We start from the raw sequence: 22098 nt of genomic DNA, 5'->3' as shown, positions 1-22098 counted from the left end.
TATTTATGAGAGTTGCTGCACCCCAAGATCACATTATCACCCTTTGCAACTTTCCCAGGGGGCTTCCAGTAAGCAAAGTCAATGGGGGGAAAGCGGATTGGCTTAACTATTGCATGATTTGCTTAACAACCATGAAGAGTTCCTTAATGACTATGGCAAAAGAAGACTGTAAAACTGAGAATGGCTCATTTAACAACCACATTCTCAAGTTCCAGTCCCAACTGTGGTTGTAAATCAAAGATTGCCTGCAGATAACTTGGACTCTTTTCTTTCCATTCCTCTCTCCTCACTTCTCTACAGAGATAGTATGAATACCTTAACCTTTGAGAAAGGGCCTGGAAACATTAATTTAAATGCATCTGAATTCAAGAATCCCACCTTTGCATCTCAAAGTATTTATTGCTCTTATTTGGCTATTCATGGCTTTTTGTTTTTCAATGGCTATTGCTAGAAATAATTATTGTAAAGTTGTTCCCCATACTTTGGAATGCCTAACAAATTTGGTGTGTGTAAGCCATTTTGTGTATGACAATATATTACGTAAACTGAATGCTTACTTTTCTACACATACAGCATACAACTTTTGATTTTGGCATTATTGTATAAACACAAAATTTTTTAAAAAAATTTATTACCACAAAAAAGACAATTCCCTTCTGAACTTCCCTTTGTCATGGGAAATCCACAAAGAACTGTGCTTTCAATTAATTTCTTTTTGTTTTTATTTCTTAATAGAGTTGGATAAAATTTGGAAGCCAATCTAAGAGAGTAAAACAGAGGATCTTCTGAAATGTAAATATGCAGCTGGGTAATGTCCTCCTTTAAGTGTGGATGAAATAATCAACTTTTATAAATTTGGGACAGAATGATTTGCAGGCTTGCTCTCTTTTTTATGGCTATTCCGTCACATTTCTGGTGAACTGGTCCTGAGAATTTTGCATGAGGGAACTTTTTATGGTTGGGAGATGAATAAATCTATTTATCTGAAAACAGCCGACATTGCAGATGTGTCTTGTGATTGAAAAATGTGCCAAATAACTGAAAGAGAAACACAGAAACTTTTTCTGCTAGCTGCCAATGAACTTGGTTTGGGCTAAGACTGTCACAGCAAGAAAAAAAAATCTGGAATTTGAATTGAAAAGCTACTCCAAAGAAAAAGTCCCAAGCAGGGTTGTCCACAAACATACGTTTCATTTATGCCCATGATTTTAAATTTGGTGACAGACAAGAAAAAGTACCAAACCTTGTGTCAAGCACACAAAAAAGACACTTAATTAAATATGGTATCAGGCCTGGAAGCCATCTTTTGCATTAGGCCTTCAGGCCTGCCACATTTATTGCTGTGGGAAACTAGGAGGGGGGAATTGTATGGAGTGGGATAGATATAGTCAAAATAACATTCCTTTCTCTGTGAGTCAAGGACATCTTGCCCTGCACCTGGAGTGGTGTGACTGGGAGGCATCTCCAGTTGGGACGGTGCTTGATTGGACCATGTGATGGACATGTGGGTGATGGGCAGGGGCTTGAACTGTGGTTTGGGTGGGGAAAACCTGGAAACTTTCAGATTCGGGTTTTTCTCAGATGTCATCTCCAATAAAAGGGAACTTTGGGGAAACTCAAGCCTTCTTTCATTGGGGGTGTTACTTAAAACCCTACATATGGACTTTTTCATGAGAAATGGAGATAAAGGAAGACTGGCAAGCAAAACCAACCTGGTGCAAACTTTAAACTTCTTCAGATTGGAACTTTCAAAGCATAATTTCCATCGTACCCAACCAAACGTTCAGAACCCAATAAGGAAGCACTACTGAGTATGAGGGTTCTACGCCCACAGCCAAGCAAACTAAACATCTATTTTTCAAAATGCTAACCAAGACTGTCCAGCAAAGGAATTAATTCACAGTCTCCTCACCTGTGATACTCCCAGCAATGAACTTTCATGGGCAAGACCACGTTCCCCAGTTAATAAATTTTGACGATTGGGAGTTGGTTTGATGATGTCTAAATCAAATTGTGTGGTCTAGAAAAAAAGGTTAAAATTACAAGACATCTGTTCTAAATGTTACCCTTTGCAAGAAGGAGCAGGGGAACACTCTGTTCATGATGTTATGTAAGTGATGTGACTTACATCTTTGTACAAGAACTCAGAATGCTAATAATAATAGTGAAATTTGTATGAAGACATGATTGCATGCCTCATTCAGTCAGTGCTGTGGACACTGCTGACTGGAGTTTACTTGCTCTGAGCAGATGCAAAGCAATCCAAATAAGAACATATAAACATGAAAAAACATAGCAACAGCATATAACAAAGTAAGGATGGCATTCATTCTGTTTCCAGGTTTATCTTGGGATACTGCAGGAGTTGAGATTTACTTTCAAGAACACAAGCTGCTCCACCAGGTCAGGTCCTAGGGAGATAGCAATAGCACTTAGGACTTAGACTTTATAGCACTTCACAGTGCTTTACAGCCTGTCTAAAGCTGTTTTCAGAGTCAGCATATTGTCCCCAACAATTTGGGTCCTCATTTTACCCACCTTGGAAGGATGGAAGGCTGAGTCAACATGAGTCAACCTGAGCCTGGTTGAGATTCGAACTGCCAAATTGCAGTCAGCTGGCAGTCAGCAGAAGTAACCTGCAGTGCTGCACTGTAACCACTGCGCCACAGAGGCTCTTCAGATGGATTCGAATCAGACATTCTGCTGCAGAACTTTTCATCTGCAATACTGGCTGACAGACAGGTGTCAGCAGAGATTAGTAAAGCATTTGCTATAAGATTTCAGTAACAAAGTCTTGCAAGTCTGAAAGAACCTCTTATGTTTATTTTCCCGAAAAGGAAGGAGGATCCCTTCTGAGATATTTTCTCCAGTCCTACCCGTCTTTCAGACTCAGGTTTTGTTTATCAGAACATTGTCCAGGTGACACTTTTCCTTCCGTGTCATTGCATCCTACCATTACAGCATGATAGGTGTTTCCTCAGCAGATTCAGGACTTTAAGGAAGTTTCCCAGAGACTTTTATACTTCTTCTCATAAGTAGATGGCATGAGATGTCTCAGCATTATTCACCTTTCTTGGCTGCCTACAGTAAACCCCTCAAGGATTACAACCCCTTCTACGTTTTGTGAGGACTCTGGGAAAGGAGGTTGTCAGCTGCTGCTGCTACTACTAAAGAACTCTGCAGTCTACAATTAGGAATTGCTACAAGGAATCTGCTGAGGACTTGCTATTAGAACTAGATATGGTAAAAACTGGAGCTGCCCTTCTACCCTTGTTTGCTGCTAACTCTGTAGTGCTAGGCTGACCTGATCAAGTCATCCTTCCATTGCCTTGGAATACTGTTGCCATACAAGTTCCTCATATACATGGCATTAACTTATCCTCTCATATTGCATTACTGCCTCGTTTGGAAACGTTACTGCTTCAGCCAGGAAGGGGATGCAGAGGGTGGTAAGGATGGCAGAAAAGATCATTGGTGGTTCACTACTTTCTATCCAGGACATAGCATATAAGCAATGGTTGAGCAGAGTCCACAGGATTGTCTGAGATGCAACACATCCCCTTCATGACTTGTTTTCCTTGTTACCTTCTGGGACCAAGCTTCGTAGTACACAAAACAGAACATCTACATTCAGTCACAGTATTTTTCCATGTAGCATTAAACTTGTGAACTCTCAAGTTTCGTCTTTCGCTACGTATTCAAAATAGACAGTGATGTGTGTGTGCGTGCGAGCACGCATGTGTACACACACACACACATACATATATAAGTATTGTGCAGGTATATATTTATGTATGTATATGTTACAGTGAAAGACAGAAATTGGTGAATGTCGACTTTCACCAGTGAATGTCAACACATACCAAATACGTAGGGTTAGGGTTAGGTTAGGGTTAGGGTTAGGTATTTAGTGTAAGTCATAAATAAGGGTATTTAGCAAATATTTCGGACATACACCAAGTGACTATGTGAATGTTGACATTCACCGGTGAATGTCGACATTCACCAGATTTCTGTCTTTCACAGTAACATATATAACATGTGTATATGTATGTGTTTGAATAGATATACACTTTCTCTTGAGAGCAGGCAACATAAAGAATTTCATTTTTAATGTGGGCCAGTGTGCTCGCAGTAAAAAATGACAATAAACTTGTCTGTCTGTCCATCCGTCCATCCATCCATCCATCCTTATGGTAATCAAACCTTAAATCCCTTCTCAGATACAGTCACTCAATAGAGATAGATACTGTATGCAGCAGACAAGAGGACTTTTGCTGGGGTGGAGTGGGAAGAACTAAACGAAAGACAAATTAAAAGGAAGGAACTGAAAGAACTGTGATTAGAGAGACATAAGCAAAACCTGGGGATTAGGTCAGAGTGAGATGGGATTTTAATAAGATGTAGATTTGGAAAATGATACAATCGCACATAAGGCAGACCAAGAAAGTAAAAGCTACAGAGGATTATATTTCTTCTATGTCCCTTCCCCCACCACTCTAGGCTGAATAAAATGCAGAGAAAGGAAATAACAGAATAACAGACTTGGAAGGGACCTTGGAAGTCTTCTAGTCCAACCCTCGGCCTAGGCAGGAAACTCTACACCACTTCAGACAAATGGTTATCCAATATTTTAAAAACTTCCAGTGTCGGCATTCACAACTTCTGGAGGCAAGTTGTTCCACTGATTGTTTTGTCAGGAACTTTCTCCTTAGTTTAGGTTGCTTCTCTGTTTGATTAGATTCCACCCATTGCTTCTTGTCCTACCCTCAAGTGCTTTGGAGAATAGCTTGACTCCCTCTTCTTTGTGGCAGCCCCTCAGATATTGGAACACTGCTATCAAGTCACCTCTACTTTTCATTAAACTAGACATACCCAGTTCCTTCATATGTTTTAGCCTCCAGGCTCCTAATCATCTTTGTTGCTCTTTTCTGCATTCTTTCTAGAGTCTCAACATCTTTTTTACATTGCGGTGACCAAAACTGGATGCACTTTTCCAAGTGTGGTCTTACCAAGGCATTATAACTTTTTAAACTTACTTTAAGTAGTAGGTTATGGTCTACTTTATCAAATGCCTTACTGAAGTCCAAGTAAATTATATTGACAGCATTCCTCTGGTCCATTAATTTTGTCACTTTGTCAAAGAATGCAATAAGATTAATCTGGCATGATCTGTTTTTGACAAACCCATGTTGGCTTTTGGTTATTACTTTGTTTGCTTCTAGGTGTTTGATGATTCGTTGCTTGATTATCTTTTCCAGAATCTTTCCTATTATTGAAGTCCGGCTGATAGGTCTGTAGTTTCCTGGATCTATTTTTTTTTCCTTTTTTGAAGATGGGAACTACATGATCTCTTTTCCAGTCCTCTGGCAGTTCCCTGGTGCTCCAGGATTTTTGAAAGATATAGTTCAGTGGTTCTGAGATCTCATCTGCCAGTTCCTTCAGAACATTTGGGTGTAATCCATCTGGTCCTGGTGATTTGAACTCCTCTAGGGTAGACAGGTGCTCACTTACCATTTTCTTCCCTCTTTTAACTTCTGTTCCTAATCTGTTTTTTGTAGTGCTGTTTTGATAGGTTGGACTGTTTTTAACCTTTGTGTAAAGACAGATGCAAAAAATGAGTTAAGTAGTTCTGCTTTCTCCTTGTTGCTTGTCACCTTCTTGCCACTTTCTCCAAGCAATAGGCCAATTATTTCCTTGACTTTTTTCTTGTTTTAACATGTTGGCAGAAATCCTAGTAGGTAGAATGAAAAAAAGATAAGGGAGAAGAAAGACAAACCAAGGGAAAAAATTATGACAGGAAGGAAATCAATAAAGTGATAAACCTTATTGGCTAGTTACTCAAGAGAATGATGGAATGCATATTACACAACTCATCTTGCTCCTAGCCTTCTCTATCTGGGTACCAGAGCTGCAACATAGTATCTTGTCTATCAAAATCTAGCAAGAAGCAACAGAATAGCACTGAATCCCCAAAGCACTTCTGAGCCACCTGAATTTGTTGCTTTGAAACAGCACCTGATTTAATTGAGAAATCTAGTTTGAAAGGATCAGTTCATTTAAGCTTTATTTACCTAGATTAGCCATATAAAGTTAGCATAGTCCATGTAGGCAGGAAGGACCATGAAAGGAAGATATGGACTATCTTCATGACTATTTCAATATTAAAGAGATGAATTGAATTATTCATAATCTTGTTCACTTATCATATTCTTTCCAAAGGCAGCATCTTTGTTTATGGTTGAAGCCAAAGTCGTTATACAAATACAAAAAATACGATTAAAACGGAGTAATTTATGTAACAGCACTGATTTTAAAAAATATAATTCTGGCACTAGATCCAGGTCTTCCTTATGGTGGTTACCATCAAGCAAAAGTTGGCAATCTTCTGAGATATTTCAAGAGAGTCACGTGCTTACAAGAAACAAACTTCTTCCTTATTCTGCTAACCCAATCAGTCAGTCAATGTCTTCCACATTAGTGTAGAGCAGGGCTGTCAAACTCGCAGCCCACGGGCCAGATACATCACACGCTGGTCGTGCCCATGCCAGGTTTAGTAAAGGGGGGGTCGCAATATGTCATGTGACAATGGCGTGACAACGCAAGTTTGACACCCCTGGTGCAGTGTCAAAACTATTAATTGAAACATTATCACGAGCCATGTGGGAAGAACTCTTACCGATCTGTTTAGACAAGGATGCTTCCTTACCCAGATGCAGCCTCACTTTGTTTTGACCATATGAAGGACCAGAGTTACAGTGGGATAGCCTAAAGTTCACCTTGCAGTGAAAGGATGAGCCTACAGAGTAACAGGCTGGAGGCTGCAATCCTCCTCTCATAGAGTTTGTCTTTATCTACACATCCTGACCTGCTTCCCGCCTTGGTTTCATTGTTGGTGATTACTGCTGCCACCAACTACCTTTCAGAGATGTCCTTCAACTAACAGAGATAGGGCTCTCGTACCTTGTCCTGTCCTTTGGACAAATGAAAGTCTATATGAAAGGAGTTCAATGAATGGAGATAAACAAAATTAAACTTTGAAAGAAAACAACCTTGAAATATAAGATATATGAAATTTGATAGACAAAGGTAAATGCAGTAGCTTTGGCAGACCATAATATGATTCAATATGACTCACTGGAGAAGAGCCTAATGCTGGGAAAGATTGAGGGCAAAAGAAAAAGGGGACGACAGAGAATGAGGTGGCTGGATAGAGTCACTGAAGCAGTCGGTGTGAGCTTAACTGGACTCCAGGGGATGGTAGAGGACAGGAAGGCCTGGAGGGGTGTTGTCCAGGGGGTCACGATGGGTCAGACACGACTCTGCAACTAACATCAACAACAATATGATGCATGCCCTCTATAATTAATGAGCTAAGCTGGAGCTCTGCTTCCAAATTACATTTTAGAGCACAAGAATTTAATAAAAAGCACAATAAAATATATTTGCCATGTCCAAACATTACTCAGAATATTCTTACCTGTGCAGAGAAAAAAAACAAGGGACAGTAAGATATAACTAGAACATGCACACAAAGAAAGATTAGAACATTCACTGTCCTGGCTAGATAGGATTACTTCCTAAACAGAACCCTTTCAAAGCAAATGTTTTCCTCTTGTTCTCCTGGATCCTCTTAAGCTTCTTGAGGAATCTCCAGCCGTTATCCAGAGCTATGAGGGTATGGTGGACCCCACTCACTTTCCCATTTCAGGCAAGCAATGTGTTACTCCATTTCTGTTCAAGCTCTTAAAAGAACACTTTTTTTTAATCCAGGAGAGGGAGTTAGAATGGCATTTAACTAGGCCTACATGACAGGACCATTTCTCCTGCCTAAGGGACAAAGGACAAATTTCCATCTTAAATGTGGACTGCAGTTCAAATGCTGGCTGCTGGCCAGCCAACACATCAATAAAAGTGGAGTTGCAGCATGTGCATAGGTAACATGGGTGTTAAATGTGGACACTGAAGCCGCACTTAGGTGACAAACTGGTGTTTCTCAAACTTGGCCACTTTAAGATAGATGCACTCATTCCCAAAGAGTTTAAACTCCCCACATCTTAGAGAGGCCACATTTAAGAAATACTAATTTAAAGAAAAATGTTTCATTTATTGCCTTCTAAACCAGGGGTCGGTTTCTGTTGGCATTCCTGCTGGCTCAGGGAGCACATGCGCAGTTGCCTATAAATAGGTTTGCGCATGCACATAACATTAAAAATGTGAAAAAAAGATGTCGCAGCGATCAGGCAACCAGTTTGGGGGCATGGTGAGCATGCCATCCCTACCAGTTCGCCAACCCAGTCACCATTTCCACTACCAGTTCCACCGAACCAGTATGAACTGGTAGGAACCCACCTCTAATCTAAGCCTTTCAAATTCAAGAAAAATAGTTCTTATATTTACATCATGTTCTTTCCTTTGGAGTTCTAGGTGGCATACGTGATCTCTGCTAATTTTATCCATATTGTTCTCTGAGGGAATTTAGATGGAAAGAAAGAGTCTTGAACAATGTCATCCAGTGATGAAGGTGAACTTAGATTTTTTAATGTCAAGGTCCAAAGTTACAACCACTACTTGATGCCGGTAGGGTATATTACAGATATATTTCCAAATATATTTAAAAGATATGTGAACAGTGATGAATGATGCTCTTCAATGCAATTAGTTTTTTGCACAAAGGGCCTTTGAGGGTAGGGAGGGAAGACTGACATTCAGGGAAGAAATGAATAAGGCTCTGCTAGAAGCAATGCAGCAGTTTCCAATGGATTTAGAGTACCGGAAGATGGGGAGACAGAAATTTGCTCAAACCATACGTGGCACTTTGAAAGGCCACTGGGTTCATAGTTCCCTTTCTGATCACTTGTGATTAGAAATGTTGGTCCAGAAAGTTTAGAAATGAACTAGAAAAGAATAGAATAGAAAAGAATAGAATAGAATAGAATTCTTTATTGGCCAAAGTGTGATTGGAATTTGTCTTGGCACATATGATCTCAGAATACATAAAAGAAAAGATACATTTGTCACGAATCATAAGGTACAATACTTAATGATAGTCAAAGGGTACAAATAAGTAATCAAATTATACTAAGAAACAATCGATATAAATTGTAAGGATACAAGCAACAAAGTTACAGTCATACAGTCATACGTGAGAGATGGGTGATAGGAACGATGAGAAGATTAATAGTAATAGTAATGTAGACTTAGTTTGACAGTGCTGAGGGAATTATTTGTTTAGCAGAGTGATGGCGTTTGGGAAAAAACTGTTCTTGTGTCTAGTTGCTCTGGTGTGCAGTGCTCTATAGCATTGTTTTGAGGGTAGGAGTTGAAACAATTTATGTCCAGGATGTGAGGTGTTTGTAAATATTTTCACAACCCTCCTTTTGACTTGTGTAGTATACAGGTCCTCAATGGAAGGCAGGTTGGTAGAACTGTTTTTTCTGCAGTTATTATCCTCTGAACTCTGTGTCTGTCTTGTTGGGTTGCAGAACTAAACTAGACAGTTATAGAGGTGCAGATGAGAGACTCAATAATTCTTCTGTAGAACTGTATCAGCAGCTCCTTGGGTAATTTGAGCTGAAGAAACAACATTCTTTGTTATGCTTTTTTGATAATGTTTTTGATGCTAGGTGTTCGTTTTAGGTCTTGAGAATTGATAGAACCTAGAAATTTGAAGGTCTCTACTGTTGATACAGTGTTGTCTAGTATTGTAAGAGGTGCTAGTATGGAAGGGTTTCTCCTAAAGTCTACCACCATTTCTACAGTGTTGAGTGTGTTCAGTTCCAGATTGTTATTCCTGTCGTATCATGAGGCTAGTTGTTCAACCTCCCGTCTGTATGAGGATTGATCGTTGTCTCAATTGAGACCAATCACTGTTGATTTTGGAACTAACTATAAAGAATCCTCTCCATGGGAAAATGCTTTTGTTTTGAATTCTCAATAAGACTTTAAAAATTAAACACTAGAGGGAACTAGGAGGACTTAAAGGTTACAATTAAAGAAGAAAAACACTCAATCTTAACTTACAAATACAGAATGAAGAAAAATATTTCAACATTAAGCATGTTGAAGAATATGTTTAAACAATGGACCCAGAAGTTAATTTTAAGAGTGTCTGCCTCAATAGATAATCCTGTATTTAAAATATGTTAAGGAAGAGGAAAAATATTTTGTCTGACAAGATTTATGCTGATTTGAAACTAAATTTAGAGGACCGGGCTTGACATCGCAACGACACGACATACAATCTTGGGGCTCCAGGATTGCTGTCGATATCTCTGTTGCTGGACAATCCTTTTGGATCTAAACCGTTCTGAAGGAATGGTGATAGTGAAGGGCATGTCCTGCTGATCTCAGGGGCATCGCAAAGCCCCTGATTGATCCAGGAAAAAGCTCTTTTTGCCGGCTACAATAGAGGCAGCCAATATGGCTGCAGAAGGTTGGGATAAGCCCCTGAAACGGAAGCAGCACAGAAGAGACAGTGTGTCGAAATGGTGAGAAAAATCTTTATTATTAGAGAAGAGAAAACCCAAAAGACTCAGAGTTAAAATAAAATTGAAGAAAGAAGGAAACAAGCAGTGAATTAACCCTGGTTTAAAACTATCATGTTATCTTTTTCACTTTAATTTTGTTTGTTTTTTATGGATGGACTTTTTACAAATGCCTCTTACTTTTAAACTGGCCAGGTCTTTTTTCCCCTTCTTCCTCTATACTTTTACCATTTTTTGTGTTTGTGGATTAAAAGCCTCTTTCTGCCGGCTACAAGAGAAGCTTGCAAGGCTTCGCCGGATCGTAATCTTCAAACAATTTTTTTCTCTTTCCGGAGAAAAACCCTTTCCGGAGTTTGGAGTTTAGAAAAGAGAGCCAAAAACAGAGAGAAAAGATGTAACACTGCCATCTAGTGCTAGAGGCTTGGCAACATCTGATATTACAAAGCTATTGGCTTGGTTTACTGGAAGGGTCAGTGGAAAAAACTTCACTGAATTTGTTTGAAACCTAGCAAAAGCCTTGGATGTTTTAGTGGCAGTGTCTATAACTTGGAAAAATGGCACTATATGAAGAAGAAAAGGAAGTAACATTGCAAAAAATTATGTTAGAAATTCAAAAAGTCTTAATAACTACAGAGAGAATTGAAAAGAGTCTTGAATTTATAGATCAAAATACAAAATATCAAAATACAGAAAGTACATAGGGAAGAGTTGAGAATACTTATAAAACAATGATGAAATTTGAGGACAAAAAATTACAGAGACATATGAAAGTGATAAGAAAATTGTTGACATTGACAGCAAATCAAGTGTGGAGGGAAATGATAAGTGCAGAATACAGAAAGGAGAGATCGATGAACTGGAACTCAGATGTCAAAACATAGATAAAGATAGGGGAGAAAATTTGGCAGAAACAATGAGAGTAATTTCGGCAGAAGCACCAGTGATAACAAAAGTCAAGCAGATGAAAGGAACAGATGGAGGGTTTCGAATTCTTTTAAGATATCCAATGAACAACAAGTTGTCAAGAGAAATCCATATAAGACTTATCAAGAAAACATTTAGAATACAGATTCTACAAATGGCAAGAGATATTGGACTGCACTATTTCTGGAAGGATACAGGATGATGAAATGAAATGTCACAATAAAATTTAGTTAAATGTAGTTAAATTTTGAATATTATGTATAAGATAAAGTAATAATAGCTATAGTCAAATAAATGATCAATAATGATAATAAAGTATTTGTATATACTAGATTGATAATATGACATTTTATATAAACTGTGAGGATGATGGAGATGATGTTGAAAAGCCTTTTTATAAAAGACAAATAATTATATATAGAATAGAATATAAAGATGTAATATCATTGGATGATTTCAGGATGATGTAATGAAATGCCATAATATAAATTTACTTCAAATTTAATATGCGTCATATAAAAAGGATGTAATAATGGCTATGCTTAATGGAAGTTTAACAATTATAATAATTTGTATAAATGTATATTAGACTGATGATACTAATAATGGAAAAAACATGGAATTGAAAAATTATTAGAGAATGTTATTAATGCTAAAATAATAGAATGATTTAGAATAGAATACAAAAAAATTCTTTATTATTGGATATATTGAAGATAATATAATGAATCATCACAATGTAAATGGATACATATTTAGAATACCTTGTTTAAAATGGTGAAACAATAGTGATAATTAAACAAATTAAGTACAATAATAATGTATACAAAGCTATTTGATTGACAATAAGTGATTTTTGATAAAGCTCAAGTGATGACTATGGAAAGAATGGAGAAAGATTTTATAACCAATCGACACACTGTATGTAGTTGAAGAGGTTTTTTATATGTTTTCCATGTTTATGTTTGTTTGAAAATAAAAATTTTATTAATAAAAAAAGAAAGTAGATTTAAAAGTAACAGGCTAGGAGAATGACTTGGAGAAAGATGTTATACTGGACATACAAAGGAAATTGACTGATATTTTAATAATTTAAAAGGATATATAAATAACAAAAGAAGAAAATAATCTAGAGAATTTTCCTATATTGGATTTACCAAAGTTTATTTATTTAAAACTTTGAAGAATTTCCCCTAAACTCTGCTGAAGATGTTACCTAGCCAGGTAATAAAATGTTTGGAAACCAACCCACAAGCTCGGAGAATGAACCTCTACCCTCAAGAAATCCAATTCTAGAAAATTATTTCAGGGACTAAGATCAAGATTAGAAGAAGTAAAATGAAAGAATACAAAGTTGGCTTATTTGATCAAGGGTAAAATAGATCTGTTGTTATCTCTAGTAATATTTAATGGACTTTTGCTGACATCAGGACTAATGATGAGGCTTTAAGGATTTGTTTATAAATAAGAAATGGGACATGGGAAAAAGAGACCATTTGTTGTATTTTAAGAAAAGATGATAACTTACTAAAATTGTTTGTTTGTTGTGGTAAACAACAGGGAAAAGTCTTTTCTTTATATATTTCTTTTTTTTCTTTACTATATTTTTAGTTTTTCTTTCTTTTCTATTTTTTCTATTGTTTTCTTTTTTAGCTTTTCTGCACCTTTTATTTTTTGTGTGTATTACTTTTAATAGTATTATGATAAAAACAACTCACCAACATGTGGACAAAATTTCCATTTCAGATTATTAACATTACTTTTTATTCCATCCTTCCTATGCAGATCTCATAGTAATATCTTTAGTCTGCACAACAACACTTGAATGTCTGAGCTAAGGTTTGAACTCAAGAGGAACTAAATTTCTTTTCATGTTGACATTAACAGTTATACTACAGGGTTCAGAATTAGTTGTATAAAATTATTCTGCATGAAAAACATTGCAACAAAGTGTTTTTCTTTTCCTAAAAAAAAAATCTTGAGTCTCAGATGCATTTTAAGGCACATTTGTCAATTGATCTTTGCTCCATTTGAAATTCTGTAAGTATGTTGAAGCTGATGGAGAGTTAAATACAAGAGGGGAAAAAGGAAAGCTGGAGAAGCAACTTCAAAAAACAGGACAGTAGAATCCAATTACCTTCGCTGTTTTGTCCTTCCACTCTGAGAATCAATGATTTGTTTACAGCCATCTTTGATTGCTAAGAAACTGATCCAATATCTTTCCAAATGATGTCGTTATTTATAACTCAGAAAATAAGTGGGTATGCTTGGAAGATTGAATGCTCATTTTCCCCACTCAGTAGAGTCACTCTTTGGTTCTGAAACAACAGTAAACATTCGTTATTCCTTCTTGCTGTGTTTAAATGTTTGTACCACAAATGCAACAGCACATAAGCACATGACAGACATATGCAGATAACCAGAAATCTTGGAGTTGATCATGATTCTGTGGGATATTTATTTATTTATCTTCTTGTTTACTTACTTGTTGTGTTTCAAGACCCCCATTTTGCTCAAAAAGAGAGCTCTTTATTTCCATAAGAATCCAATTCTTCTTAGTGAATGGACTACACATTTGAACCAGTCATAACAATATTGCAGGCTAATATTACAAGAAATATTGTCTTTGGAAAAAAAAAACCTGAATGATGTTCCTTCATATAATATAGCAACAATACCTAGCCTAGCATCTTCCCGAAAAAACACACTATAATACCCCCTTTTATCCAATTACCCCATCTCACAGGCAATTATCAATCTTCATTCATAGAAAACTTCAATCTAGACCCGTGTGGCATGCAGTGCCCTCCCTGTGGGCACCTGAGCCGTTGCCCCAACTCAGTCTGCCGCACATGTGTGCGCACCTCCCACCAGCCAGCTGGTCTTCGGGTCTCATGGGGGGGCGCATGGAGGAGTCTCGCATATGTATGAATGAGGGGAGGAGTGCATGGCGGGCACACACGCATGCATGGGGGTAGTGCACATTGTATTTTGAGGTTTGGGTGTGCACATGCAAATTCACTCACACACACACACACACACACACACACACACTTTGGGCACTTGGTCGGGAAAAGGTTAGCCATCACTGATCTAGGCTTTCAACCTATCCTTATGCCATGGCTGTATGATGGACATCAGTTGTCCATGCTATGGCCAAAGAAGCCTCAGGACTTTGCCTATGGCAAGAGGAATTCATGTTTGCTTCTTTTCTCTCTATGCAAGTTAGATAAGAGAGCTGCCCCAAACAATAGGCAGAATGGACCCAGTGGGGAGGTGAGGTGAGAGTGGAATGTGTCCATTCTTGCTGAATGAGACTGCAGCAGTCTGGGATGGGGTTAAAATATTATGTTAAACTATTTTAGTTTGAGGCTAATGAACACTATAGAAGCACTATGGCTTATAAACCATGGCTCTTGGCTTAACAATAAACCAGTGGTAATCAAACCATAATTAGCATGTGTTAATCTTGTCTAGGAAATAATAAAAGCGCAAACACAAGGCAGAGCTTCAAAACAAAAACTACTGAATTCTTGAAGGCATTCTAAAGCCTGCTTTAAGTCATTTTACTTAGCCTGCACACAGTTATTTTAAGTATTAAATGAAATGTGATTATGAAAATGTTATGGTTACAGTTACAAGTACATATAAATAGTTGCTTGACTATATCACTCTGTGCTAGACCTAGTTACTCTGACCTAGTTACTTGCGGGATCGCATCCTGCCCCATACATCCCTACGACCAATCCGCTCACACAGAGAGGGACTTCTTCGGGTGCCGTCCGCTAAACAGTGTCGGGGGGCGACACCCAGGAACAGGGCCTTCTCTGTGATGGGCCCAGCCCTGTGGAATGACCTCCCCCTTGACATCAGGATTACTTCCGATCTCCGCTCCTTCCGTGTAAAGCTTAAGACCTACCTCTTTCAATTATCTGGCCTGGCTCAACCGTAGTTTATCCTATTCCTCCTGACAGTCCTTTTTAAATTGTATTAGTATTATGGGTTATTTTTATTTTTAATGGCTAATTTTATTACTATTAATGTGATGCATATTTGATTATTGCCTCCTCCATGTATGTATATGTACGTATATGTATGTATATGTGTGTATTTGTGTGTTTATATGTATGTATGTATGCTTTTATTGTACACCGCCCCGAGTCCCTTGCGGAGAGGGAGCGGCTAACAAATTAAATTTTGATTGATTGATTGCTTGTAAATAAAGCATCAGAGGGTCTGTTAAACTCATCCTCACACTCAGGTAAGTCAATTCGTGTGTGAGAACAGTAGATTATTTGAAAGTTCAGTTATGCTCCTAATAGCTTGGGTCAAATGGACAATAATTACCTTGGAAACAAAAAATTAAGTCAGTTCTTGGCAAAGTATTCTTAATCTTAATTTCATTCTTTTAGAATGTAAGACCACACTACTATCGGTATTAAAATTACATGATCATTGCCTTCAGAAATTGTAGGTGCTTCATCATTGGGGGTTTTTAAAAAGAAGACTGTACAGCCACCTGTCTGAAATATCATAGGGTCCCCTGCTTGAGCAGGGATTTGGACTAGAGGACCTTCAAGGTCCCTTCCAGCTCTATTCTGATTGATTGATTGATTGGTTGGTTGGTTGGTATTTTGTGTGATGATGTATATATGGTTATTTACTACATAAGATTTAATTTATAAGATTTAAAAATGATCAAGCAAGTTAAACATTCTCAACTTAATATATACTACAGTTCTTATGGATCAGTTCTGAATAAAGCATGTCAGATCAAGACTCTTTCTTTACCTTAAGGATCTTAGAATCGCATTTAATCCTTGATTAAGACATTTTTAAATAAAAGTTGTATTGATTTTGCATTTACAATTTATACACGACAAGCACTTTTGTTTATGTTTTAATTAAAATTTATTTTATGTACATTTCCCAAACCTAAGTCAGGGAAGAAAACTCACAACATTGAACTTGACATATTCACCAATCCTTCTGTGCAATACACTTAATGTTGCATTCGTAACATTAAAAAAACAGAAAGGAGCAGAGTTAGCTATCACATCAAACAAAAATACAGATGATACAATGTGTGGGGGAAATGTGATTACCCACGTTATATTTCTGGCTTCCAAGAATCTGCCTTCATCCACCAATATCCATATGTTCGATACATGATCTGCATTTATTTTTTAAAAATAATTTTTATTGAATGTTTTAATATTTAAAAACAGTAAAAAAGACACAACAAGGGAAAAAAGCCACAATAAAACAAAACACGGAACATACATAACAATATAGAGTAATTTTACAGCTTTCAATATTGGCTTTCCTGCCTAGCTTTTATAATTCTCTCTTCTGCATTGCCTTCCTATTACTATAGCCTTGTCCTATGATGTAACAAGCATAGTATAAACACTTATAGTAATATTCATTATTGGTATCTCCATCTATTTGTATTCTCTATTTCCTGTTTTGGCTTTTGATTTCTAGCCACTTGTATATTTTATTCCAAACATTATAAAAGTCCGATTCTTCTCTTTCTTTTAGTTCTATTGACATGATCTATATTTAATTTAATTAATTAGTTGCCCAAGTCGGTATACATTCTTAAAAGTTGCACAGTCTTTGAGGATCAACCAGGAAAGAAGAAAGCAGCAAGAACCTGCTTACACAGGTTGAAAAATATCTTACTTACTATTTTGGAGAGCTGTACCAGGGAGAACATCTCTGATTTTTTCCCAAGATTTTTTCCCCTTCCTGGTCAGATTATTCCAAGTTTCTTTTCTACTGAAAACCCTTTCTCCCTGAACAGAAAAACAGCAATCTGACAATGAAAGAAAGTCTCTTCCTTCTTTTTTGTGGGATGTGGGCTACAGTCTTGATATCAATCAACCTTATCATCAATCTTGATAACAAGAGGAAATTGATACTAAGCCTAGGCCAATGGTCTGATTCAGTAAAGGCAATGATGAACACAGGACCGAGGATTTCATGGACCCCACAACTGTGCAGTCATATACTGTTCCTTTCAGGATGCTTGTTCAACTTTCCCATCTAGCCTGAACTTAGACTTTGTTCTAACCTAGGCTTCACCAGAGCTTGAAGCAAATTCCTTGTCCCGTCAAAAAACCATTTTACTAATTTACTGTGAATTCTACTCATTCACATCCCACAAAGTCTTTCGAGGGTTGATTTAAAATCATAGTCCTTATCTGGCTTGGAAAGCTGCCAGGCTGATATCTGCAGAACTTGGCAAAGAGAGTCACAAACCAATTAAGCAAACTAATTGTTTCCTGCAAACTCCATTCTCCTTTCACTCCTCTTTTTTTTCCTCTGGGAGGGGCCATTCATTGTCCACCTGTGGCCTTACTCCCAAGTCAACCCATGTTCTTTAGCTGTTCCCTTTGTCTGGCAACTCTGCACATGCACACACTGGGAACAGACTCCAGCTGTTCATCTGCCTCACTGATGTCTGACTCTAAAAGCAGCTGATAACTGGCATACGGCCCTGGCCCCCTTTCTGCCTCCGACACAGAGCCCTCATTAGAGCTTTCCCCAGACTCCAGGACTGGCCCATGTTCCTTCCCAATCTCTTCACTGTCCGAATCTGCTGCCAGCTCTGCTGGCCGCTGGCAGGCCACAACAGACTTAGACTCAAAATAACTTTATTGTCATTTTGAATGTACACTAATTGGCATATATTAAAATGAAATTTTGTTGCATATAGCTCTCAAGGGGTCTCCATATACAATATACACTACATAAACGTGACAAAATAAATAAATACAAAGTTATGCGTGTACTCACATGTGTTATATGACACGGAGAAACAATGCAATCTAGTTCAGATGTATACATGTACATGGCGAAAGAAAAAATCTTGCGAGTATATCCAGATGGATAGCATAGGGAACAAAGCTGTTACAGAATCCTGCTAGAAATACTTCAAAACCTCCTCCCACAAGGGTTGGAAGATTGGATTATATCCCTGCCAAACACTAACCGGGCCTGACCCTGCTTAGCATCTCTGCACAGGGAAAACAACCTGGAGCAAGCCACCTATCTCAACTTCCACCTTCCCATCCCAGAGATAAAAGGGCATTCAGCTTTCTTTGGAGTCAAAACAAGCTTGTGGTGGCTCTGTTCTACAGGGCTGTGCTAGTTTCTCTCCAAATCTCCCTGGGTGGACATATCCCATTCTTTTCTTTTAAAAAAAAAAACCAAATCTGTTGCAAGCATTGATTAGATCGCGCTCCATTGGTTTTAAACATTTAAACAGTTGTACACATTTTTTTAAAGGCCCTCTGTTCGTGTGGGCGGCATCACGCTCAGATTCCCTGCCTCTTCGCTGTCCAACCTAAAGTACCGCGGAAACCCTGGTTGCCTCTATGGCAGCGTTGGGTTCCCTTCCACAGCATCCTCCCTGCCGCTTGTCACACGCCGCTCACCTGTGCGCGAGAACCCGCATCCCACTAAAAACACGTGGCCAGGCGCCCCGCCACGCAGAGGGCTTGCGAGAGAAAGAGCCGGAGATCTGCCAGCTCCTTCCCCCACGTCTCCTCCCCGCGGATCCTGAGGGCCGGCCGCCCTCTTCGCCAAATCCTGCCTACATCGCTCCCGCTTGCCCTCGCCCCCCCCACTTCCTCCGTGGAATCTCCGGGGGCAAGGAAGAAGCCGAGGGAGGGGGGAGACGCGGAATGAGTCACGCTTGAGCGAAGCAGGGAAACTCCAGCTCCTCCGCCGAGGCCAGCGCTATTAAAAAGCGCATGCGCGCCCGGAGACTCTGCTCCGCTCCCCACCCTCCCTTCCTCGCTTTCCCCTCTCCCTCCTTTCCTTCCTCCCTCCCTCTTTCCTTCCCTCCCTCCCTCTCTCTCTTTCTCTCTCTGTCGCTCTCTCTGTCTTTCCCTGCCGGCTGGGTGCTGAAGTTGGGCGGATGGCAGCAAACCAGCTCCGCTAGGGACCAGCTGCACCAGCCTTTTCCCCGGGACCGTTCAGTGCCAAGCACACACCACCAGGCGGGGGTGGGTAAGATGGACCGCTTTTTTCTCCCCTTCTCTCTCTTTCGCTCTCTCCTTTCAACCCTCCGCCTTGGACATATCGCTGGCACCAAAATGTCTGCTTTATAGACCGGTGCTTGGAGATAGACCTCGATCTCCACCAGGCGAACCGCGAGGGGCAGGGAGGGAGGGAGAGGCTGCCAGGCTGCCTGCCTGCCTGCGTGGAGTGCGAAAGCGAGAAACTGGTATGGCTGAGGGCGGCCAGAGGTGCACGCCTGGGTTTCTTGGGTGCGCTCGGTGTGTGTGTGAGGGAGTGAGTGTGTAAGTGAGTGAGTGCGCGCGCACGCGCTAGTGTGTTCGAAGTGTTTGTGTGTGTGTGTATGTGCGCGCGTGCGTGTGTGTGTGGCGGGGGAAATGTTGTTTCTCTTCAGTGATGCAGAAAGAGGGAGGGGAGAGGCTCGGCGTGGTGGCTTCCCTGGACCTGCCCTCCTCACGCCCGGGGCTGCCGGCGGGAAGATGCTGAGGGGCTGGAGCAAAGGACTTGAACCTGACTGGAAGGCAGATTGCAAGCGCTGAAAGAGGAAAGGGGAAATGAGGAGGTGGGGAAGAAAGGTGGGGAGGAGGAGAGAAGCTCCGTAGAAGTACAGGCGTCCTTTGCAGATGTAAAAAGAGACATTTCCCTCCTCCTTACCAGGAAATAATACAATGTTGGAACTTGCTTTTGCCTTCCCCAATCTTTTCGGCAGTTATAGAATCATGTTCTCCCTTCTCTTCTCTTCTCTCCTCTCCTCCAAATTTTATCTCCTTCACCACTCTCTGTAAGGAATTGGCATTCTTTCCTTAAACCAACCGGTCTTAAAAACATCATAGAATTGGTCAGAAGGAAAGGAAAAGAAATGAATCCTAGAGTAGCAGCTTTGATGTGAAGAGGCTACCTCCCCCCCACTTGTAACTGAGGAGGTGGGGTGCAGAGCTTTTCCTTGTCATTCCTAAGGTCAGCCAAGAAAACATTTCCTGCTCTTGCCAATCCATTGGAGTTTCTTCTGCTTGGCTGCGACCTATTTAGCTCCTTTTCCCCAGCTGCTCTTTTGAGATTGCATGAAATTGGAGGAAAGGCTTGGGTCCACTTAGAGACCCAGATATGTCAAATCGGGGAGGGGGGGTGCAGTGGCTGCTGTAGAGACAGACAACCAACAGGATGGTTGTTTCTGATTAGGCAAGAGCAACAGAAGGGGTCTAGCGAGGTAGAGTCAAAATCTGCCACCGCCCTTACCACTCATTGGAAGTGGCATCTGAAATTTTGGCTGCTTCATAGATTGTCTTAGCAGGATTACTGGCTACCCTGCTGGTATGGAAATGCCCCCCCCCCCCAAAAAAAAAAGGAAGAAAGGGCCTGGTCTTTTTGCTTTCAGAATCTCCATCTTTCCCTACAGGATATAGCAGAGTCTGATGAATCAACACGCTTTATTTGTAACTATCTACTCTGCTTCATTTTATTCCTTTAGTTTCAGATTGCTGTAATCTCCAGCAGGTTTAGACAGAGGGGTGGCTCAAAATCTTTTCTTTCAAACTAACTTTTAAGAGATGGGATCTACTACTTTTACGTATAGTTTCATTGTAATCTGTTGTGTTACAGACCACTCCAGAATTGCCGTTACGGTACTATTTTAAATGCATACATAGGGATCATGTTCAGACTTAATATGGGCCAGAGGGTGTGTCCCCTCCCCCCAAAAAGCCTATTAGACCTTCAGTTACAATATATTTGTAAATGTACGTCACAGAATCTTACTTTATAATAACGATTCTTGTTATTCTAGTGTCCATAGAGGCACGTATACTCAGGGCAGCCCCTACCAGGTCTCCAACCTGTTCTGAATTTGTTCATTTATTTTAATAGATGTTCCTATAAACAGAAAGCATTTGAGCCTTGATTTATCATGGTTTGGTTTAGTTTAATTTGGTTAATATAATGTTAATTGTGGTTTTCATTAATTTGTGGGCTTTTACCAAGATGTTCTTTTTTCTTTTCTTATGTATATTTTCTTATTCTTGTGGTAGTTTTGGCACTCAACATCAAGCCCTCCTGCACGGGGTGCTTCAGTACCATCATCAAGGATAGGTCAATGTAGATACCCCAGTTTTAGTGATTTTGGTTTGTACTTGCTGTTTCCATAGCAGTCAGGTTTTTATAGGGACACAGTGGCTCAGTGGCTAAGACACTGAGCTTGTAGATCAGAAAAGTCGGCAGTTCAAATCCCTAATGCCACATAATGGAGTGAGCTCCTGTTACTTGTCCCAGCTTCTGCAACCTAGCAGTTTGAAAGCATGTAAAAATGCATGTAGGGACCACCTTGGTGGGAAGGTAACAGCATTCCTTGTGCCTTCAGCATTTAGTCAAACTTGACCACGGAGACGTCTTTGGACAGCTTTGGCTTTGAAACAGAGATGAGCACCGCTCCCTAGAGTCAGGAACGACTAGCACGTATGTGCAAGGCAAACCTTTACAGGTTTTTATAAGGTAGGGTTGCTAGCCCTATGCCTAACTCTTTTCCTTTATCCAGGCTTGGGACCAGCAACAACAGCTGCTGAACTATTCAATCCACCCAGTGCCCACCACAGATGGAGTTATCTTCTCTTACTGAGAGTCCTTAGGGATTCAGCAGTCTATAAATGTAAATCATCATCATCAT

General features: G+C 39.6%; 1 protein-coding gene and 1 long non-coding RNA gene across 6 annotated transcripts in view; one reads left to right on the top strand and one right to left on the bottom strand.

The window, feature by feature from the left end:
• Positions 1-4049: 4049 nt before the first annotated feature.
• Positions 4050-19132, bottom strand: LOC309388095. Of its 2 annotated transcripts, none has more exons than XR_014174721.1 (3): positions 18857-19132; positions 13549-13729; positions 4050-5734 (listed from the first exon to the last, which is right to left on the bottom strand). It is a non-coding gene; the product is annotated as an uncharacterized lncRNA (long non-coding RNA). The 2 variants fall into 2 exon arrangements; XR_014174722.1 differs by lacking the exon at positions 18857-19132 and adding an exon at positions 17104-17215.
• Positions 19133-19217: 85 nt separating this feature from the next.
• Positions 19218-22098, top strand: part of RGS17 (regulator of G protein signaling 17) — an 86008-nt gene continuing 83127 nt past the window's right edge. For 3 of the 4 annotated variants that reach the window (XM_081941389.1, XM_081941390.1, XM_081941387.1), the window contains exon 1: positions 19218-19429. The gene's annotated coding sequence lies outside the window, so the exon portion shown is untranslated. Of the gene's footprint in view, positions 19434-22098 lie in introns of all 4 variants that reach the window. The other variant, XM_081941388.1, reaches the window with a different exon arrangement.

The sequence above is a fragment of the Natrix helvetica genome (genome assembly GCF_964273705.1).
Source record: "Natrix helvetica genome assembly, chromosome: 2".
In the NCBI taxonomy this organism is placed as follows: domain Eukaryota; kingdom Metazoa; phylum Chordata; class Lepidosauria; order Squamata; family Natricidae; genus Natrix; species Natrix helvetica.
The sequence above is the reverse complement of the archived record's forward strand: the minus strand, read 5'-3'. Positions and strand labels throughout refer to the sequence as shown.